Here is a 7,500-nt window from a genome sequence, read left to right on the forward strand (position 1 = left end):
AGTCACCTGACCATGTTGTTTTCAAAGACAATTCATTTGAAGATTTTAAAAGGGACATTCTCTTCCTAAAATTATAGTATGTGCTTTCCCTAGTATACAGCCTTGTCTCCGGGCAGCGATAATGTTAAGTAATTCCCAAAGTTTACAGACAGGAAGCAAAAGATGTTAGAAAGCGAGCACACACAAACGCGCGCGCGCGCGCGCACACACACACACACACACATATATATATATATATATATATATATATTATATATATATATAAACTGTTAGGGATATATATAATATATATATATCATATATATATATATATTATATTGACAAGAATTGGCCAAATATCTGGTTGTGACAATCAAGACTTTATAACAAAACTGACTATTTATCTTCTGGCCATCCCATACCTGAAGCCACTTTCTCAAAGTGATCAAAGAACTCATCTGGAGCTTCTTCAGTAAACTTAGGGATCAACTTCTGCACTCTTATTACATCAAATACAGGGTCTTGATTACCTTGGTTAGGTACTTTAACTTTGCCATCTATAACGAGCTTGGCTTTGTAAAGTTCCTGCGTGAGCCTGGTCACACGTCAGCATTATGGCCTGGTCTCTTAGTCCGAGTTCTTCAAGGCACTGACTTTGTTGAAGCAAAACCCAAATATTACTATTATGCGCATCAGGCAACCGACCCCTTAGTGTAGGGATAACGGTGGGAAAAAAGAAGATGGTCATGTTTGCGATTACTATTTTCAACCTGTAGCATTTGTTGGCGTTTACCCTACGATGTCCTGCATTATTATTATTATTATTATTATTATTATTATTATTATTATTATTATTATTATTATTATTATTATTATTATTATTATTATATCACAGTCCTCCAATTCGACTGGGTGGTATTTATAGTGTGGGGTTCCAGGTTGCATCCTGCCTCCTTAGGAGTCCATCACTTTTCTTACTATGTGCGCCGTTTCTAGGATCACACGTCTGCATGAGTCCTGGAGCTACTTCAGCCTCTAGTTTTTCTAGATTCCTTTTCAGGGATCTTGGGATCGTGCCTAGTGCTCTTATGATTATGGGTACAATTTCCACTGGCATATCCCATATGCTTCTTATTTCTATTCTCAGATCTTGATACTTATCCATTTTTTCCTTCTCTTTCTCTTCAACTCTGGTGTCCCATGGTATTGCGACATCAATGAGTGATACTTTCTTCTTGACTTTGTTAATCAGCGTCACGTCTGGTCTATTTGCACGTATCACCCTATCTGTTCTGATACCATAGTCCCAGAGGATCTTTGCCTGATCGTTTTCTATCACTCCCTCAGGTTGGTGCTCGTACCACTTATTACTGCAAGGTAGCTGATGTTTCTTGAACAGGCTCCAGTGGAGGGTTTTGCCACTGAATCATGCCTCTTTTTGTACTGGTTCTGTGCAAGTGCCGGGCATTCGCTTGCTATGTGGTTTATGGTTTCATTTTTCACTTCCTACATATGGGAGAGATGTTATTTCCGTTTATCGTTCTTTAAACATATCTGGTTCTTAGGGCCTGATCTTGTGCCGCTGTTATCATTCCTTCAGTTTCCTTCTTTAGCTCTCCCCTCTGTAGCCATTGCCATGTTTCATTGCTGGCTAGTTCTTCAGTCTGTCTCATGTATTGTCCGTGCATTGGTTTGTTGTGCCAGTCCTCTGTTCTGTTTGTCATTCTCATGTCTCTGTATATTTCTGGGTCGTCTACTTTTATTAGTCCTTCTTCCCATGCACTCTTTAGCCACTCGTCTTCACTGGTTTTCAGATAGTGCTCTGTTCTCGATGTTGATGCAGTCCTCTATACTTAGTAGTCCTCTCCCTCCTTCCTTTCGTGTTATGTATAGTCTGTCCGTATTTGCTCTTGAGTATAGTGCTTTGTGTATTGTCATATGTTTCCTGGTTTTCTGATCTATGGTGGGGAGTAATGCCTTCGTCCATTCCACTATTCCTGCGCTGTATCTGATTACTGGCACTGCCCATGTGTTTATGGCTTTTATCATATTTCCGGAGTTGAGTTTTGACTTGAATATCGCCTTGAGTCTCTGCATATATTCTTTCCTGATCGTGTCCTTCATCTCTTGGTGTTTTATATCCCCTCCTTCCATTATTCCCAGGTATTTGTATCCAGTCTCATCTATGTGTTTGATGTTGCTCCCATCTGGTAGCATTATCCCTTCAGTTCTGATGATCCAAAATCTTATTACAGATACTACATCCTTCCATTAAAGAAAGCTGAACACTCCATAAGGTTGCTTTGGTACTTGTTGATTTTATTTTCAATTTTGTTTTTCTTTGTGTTGTGAATCGGTAAACCAGGACTGGTTCGACGACCTAAAACGAGTGATCAAAATTTTAATTATATTGATAATAGTTCCAGTAGTCATTTTTTTAAAAATTGAATTTTATGTGTAAAATTTCACAAGTCCACAGTCAGCTTCCCTGACCGTTGTACGCTGAATGTTGGGGAGGGGGTGGGTGAGTTAGTGCCGTCAGTGCACCTCATGCAGTACACTGTAGGCACCATCTAAGGATCTTTGCAGGGTCCTTCCGGCCCATAGCTACAGCCTCTACGAAACAGTTGTTTCACAGTGCAACTGCGAGGCTTTCCTTTGTTACACCTTGAAAAACCTTTCAGAGTTCTTAATTTGCCTTTGAGCGCTGAATGCCCTCATAGATCCCAGCGCTTGGCTTTGGCCTGAATTTTATACTCCATTCCATTAGACCCTTTATCATTACCGTTATTTTTGACGGATTGGACTCACATCATGTAACTCTACAATCTACAATGAGGATGACAAAGCTGGTTTCTGTTCATTCAAGTCATGTAAATTTGTGGAAGTACTGAAGAAGGTAGGGCGTTCTGGATTTTGAATTTGAAAGAAGTTATGGGAGATGAAATCTTCCTTGATTTATACCTGGAACCCCCCCCACCTCCCCCCGGTCTCTCTCTCTCTCTCTCAATCTCTCCCCAATCTCTCTCTCTCTCTCTCGCTCCTCTCTCTCTCTCTACTGCTCTCTCTCTCTCTCTCTCTCAAAGTTTAAAGTTCTGATGTAAGGATATTGAGCGGAACTGTACCTGATATATATTAGTTTTCGTTTTAATTTAGACTTCGAACTCGAGGAAATTCGTCTCAAATCACAGTCCATTTAACATTTTTGTCTGGGAAACACATTTGTTGAGTGTGTTGTCAGTCAAACACACTGACAACACCCGTTTGTTGACTGGTGAGAATGTCTTACGTTCTCGAACGTATCTGGTTGGCGGGCTATTGACAGAGTGCGGTGGAATTCAAAAATTTTAAGTGAATATTAAAGTCAGCATGACTTTCATTTGCTAAACTGGTCACTCATCTGGACCCAATTGTCTACTGTGTATTTGTTGAACTGAAATCATTCGACTTGATAATTTAGTCTCATAGTTCGCCTCGAGTCTGTTTCGTCTGATTACAGAGGCGGGCAAATCGCTGCTAAATTTATGGTTCCATTTCTTCTTATATGTTCATTTTTAGTGTATATGAGTAATTTTGATTCAGTTAACTAGGTTTGCATTGTTTGAATGTTGTTACTAATAGCAATCTCTCTCTCTCTCTCTCTCTCTCTCTCTCTCTCTCTCTCTCTCTCTCTCTCTCTCTCTCTCTCTCCTTAGACACACACATACACACTTAATGTTTCTTGACATATTCAGTTTGACAGTGTTATGTACAACAAAGATGAAATATATAACAATAACTTCCCTAACTATTTCGGTACACTTCAGCTACAGAATTAGTTTATGCCTCAAGGATCTGATAGGCCCAAGGTGCCTAGGTCGAGGAGGCCATAAAAACAAGTGGGAAGCTTATCGGCGAATTCCTTCAGCTTTAGGTGGAATGGAATGCCCTTGGGACTTCCAGTTTTCTCGTTCTTAGGCTTAGACTAAGTGACGAAAGGAGCAGAGTTGAATTACCCAAAGATCTCGCACTTATCGTTACTGAAATTTTAGAAACGATTACAGTAAATGGCAAGCAAAACTTTGACATACTGAATAACAAGGAAAAAATTCGACACTGAAGTCTAAGCAGAAGATAAAGATTTTGAATAAATTGTAGGAAAGAGCTTTGTCGTGTAATTTATTTCGGTATGAATTGTTTATGTGTGAAAGAGACTCCGTTGTAAAAAGCAGATTCTTGTTATTTTCATACTAAATCCTCCTTAACGTTTTTTTTCTTTTTCTTTCTATCGAGGCTCTCTCTCGCTACCTTTCCATTCTCTCAGATTTTATCGCCTCCTCCATTTTTGTGCTTATATGTATTTGTTTATTGTTCCACACTTCTCTAGTCTTGTCATTGTCTCTTCTTTTTTTCTCTCTCTTTCATTAGTAATGTAAGGTTTGTCTTTAAAGAACAATGCTTTTATATATTATCTTTGAAGGAGAAAAGTTGATCGTTGGTTAAAACCAAAGAAGGGGAATAAAACTTTATTTTCTAACTTATATTTTGTATTTTTTAAAATTCAACTCTTACTAAAAAATATAAACGAAATCATTGAACTTGCACTAAAGCAGCCGACTGATATAATGTTTTCCCTGCGGCTTTTTCATCGTATCGTATTGCGTAAGGTCATTTTGATAATTTCGTTGCTCGTATCGCTTTCTACGAGGCAACTTATCCAATGTGTGTGTTTTTTTTTTACCCTAAATATACTTATAGTAACAGTGAAACTGAGTCTACATCCTTCATACAAACGGTCAGCATTATAGATAACCTCGCCTGCGCCTACTAGAACCGGATACACAATCGGTGTTGTCAACCCAGGAACTCCTGTGCCAGCTAAACCAAGGAAGGTCCAGATAGCTCAGGTCCTGAGATAGCTAAACGTCAGGGTAAAGAGACTTATCGTCATGCAGCGTCAGTATATGACAACTGCCGTTGCCATGGCCACATCTTCAAATCGCTCAGCCCCGTAGAGGGTTAGGCGACTTAGGCCGTCAGTGCACCTCATGCGTTGCAGCGTGCCTTCGGTCCCTAGCTGCAACCCCTTTCGTTCCTTTCACTGTACGTCCTTTCATAATGTCTTTCTTCCATCTTACTTTCCACTCTCTCCTAACAGTTGATTCATAGTGCAACTGCTTTGAGGTTTTCCTCATGTTACACCTTTCAAACCTTTTACTGTCAGTTTCCGTTTCAGCGCTGAATGCCCTCCTATGTCCCAGTGCTTGGCCTTGGGTCTAAATTCTATCCAATTTAAACTGCCCAGACATTTTTCTCGAGCAAGCAGAGAAAGTTATCAACTTGCACATCAAGCGGAAAGGATAAACCAGAGGGAATGGAATGTTGGTGAACTACAGCAGCAGAGAAACCAAACGGCAGGAAGTTACAAACACTGTACAGTAGACACACAGTGTGAAATCACAACCTCTGTTAGGCCGCGATTAGAAACTACAGACCAGAAATTCGAACGATAGACGAGGGACATATTATATAACGTGTTAACAAATATCGTTGCCATTTTTTCTTTCGCTCTGTCCGGCTTTTCTTGTTAGTTTTCTTCTTCTTCCATGTTTATTTAAACGTTTCCCCTTCCTGTTTACAGATTTTGTTAAATTAAACTTTTTTTTTTCTTTTTGTCCATTATTCACATTCAGAAGTTTGTGACGCCAGTTTGTAGAAATCATTCAGTTAGTCCTCAACCCTTATCTTGTTGCCGTCACTCTTTTATTACTCCTTCTTTTAATGAATATTTACCTTTTTTATTCAGATTGTTGTTTTTCTTTTTCCCAACCTCCTGTGTAGGCAAACTCAGCAGGATATACTCGTACTTATTTTTTATTGTTGCTTGTTGATTGGATTTGTTTACTCTGGTTTCCTTGTCACTGATTATATTTGTCCTTGTGCAACATTGGTTGTTGGAAAACGGGAACTTGTGCGGTGCATTCACGAGCATGCCCTTTTAATGTACAGACGTGGCATGCATATGCCTATATATATATATATATATATTATATATATAATATATATATATATATATATATATATATATATATAATCTTAATTCCCTCCCCTTCTGCCCCTTTTCCCAGATTGGAAGGGACCCAGGCTTTTGGCAAAGGTTCATGCTCTCTTGTACATAAATCGTTTATCTAGCTTGTTTTTCTCCTTCCAAATAGAATACATTGTATTCTGTGAAAGTTTGCTTCACCAGATGATAGCCTGTTTAAGGATTGTTCCATCATCCATATTTGGATCATGACATGCTTTCCTTCGGTTTCTGTGAAACGTCTTTAGGTTTCTTGTATATATTGCGAAATGGCGAGAAAAAAGTTGATAAAAATAAAGACGGAAGATAGCATATACCTAATTTCCTTTGCTCTGTTAATTACGAATTGCAAGGCGACCAGCATGTCTATTCTCGCATAAGCTTCTCGAAAATCTTATGATTAAATTTACTGCGCACAATGACTTTTTCTTGATAAAAGTTCAGTCTCATTGTGTAGTCTGTGCTTGCGGTGCCGCTCAAGGCCACGATGCACTCTGCTCTTACAAACAAGTTTCTTTTTCATAGATGAACGCGTTGTTATTGTTATTGATTATTATTAACTTTGCGGTTACGTTATTCTCACTGTCTTTTTTTAAATTCCTTCCTCCCAGCTGTAGACGCCTTGGTTTTTCAGAAACGAGTTGGAATACAAAGAAAAAAATGTGAGCCGAAAACGGTAGACAGACACTCACGCGATTCCTCTGTGGATTGTACCGGTGGGTTTGTCTGGCTCTCGCTTTCTCATTGGTTGCTCAGCTCGGATCCAAGGTTGTGATTGGCTTGGTATGTGGGTATGGCAAATATCCCGGGGACCTAATTGCCCAAGAGCTGGGTGTGACGACGTATGCTTCAAATGGTCCTGGTCAACTGACTTGCCTTCATAGTCAGAATTCAGCCATAACTAAACATTCAACTCATCACGTATTTGTGTACCAACGAATAATATAAATAAGGTGTTAATCTATTAACATTAGGAGAGTACTGCATAATTTGTTTTTCCGACTATTACTAGTTTGCTGTCAGTTGTAGGAGTATCGATAACAATAGCGGGATAATATGCTACCAAGATATGGTCCTGCAAAAACGCCACCAATCAAACAACTACTAAAGGAAGAAAAATTACAATTAGTAATACATGTAAATCCTTGCAACGTAAAAACACCATACAAACAAATAAATCCTTCCGCTGCCGTCCCATTGTTATTGCGTTTGCTTTGCGTCTTCCCAAGCGAGAAATAAACACCAACTAAATCTAGATAAATACAGAATGAAAACATTGCCGCGTGACCTCTCCAAACTTAATAACCACTAACATCATTCACATTCTTTTAGTTCGGGAGAGAGTTTCAGGGTCATGTCGTCATCTGTTTACCATCTACAGGACCCTCCTCAAACCAGCATTCCCTCGGATACTCTTGTAAGCGTAGGAGTTCTTGTATCATAGACATGAAGCAGAG

At 39.2% G+C, this 7,500-nt stretch overlaps 1 protein-coding gene across 1 annotated transcript in view; it reads left to right on the top strand.

Annotated features, from left to right (window-relative positions):
- Positions 1–7,500, top strand: part of LOC135198022 (homogentisate 1,2-dioxygenase-like) — a 38,467-nt gene that overhangs the window by 4,506 nt on the left and 26,461 nt on the right. The gene's annotated exons all lie outside the window — the stretch shown is intronic.

Source organism: Macrobrachium nipponense, chromosome 21 (assembly GCF_015104395.2).
Source record: "Macrobrachium nipponense isolate FS-2020 chromosome 21, ASM1510439v2, whole genome shotgun sequence".
Lineage (NCBI taxonomy): Eukaryota > Metazoa > Arthropoda > Malacostraca > Decapoda > Palaemonidae > Macrobrachium > Macrobrachium nipponense.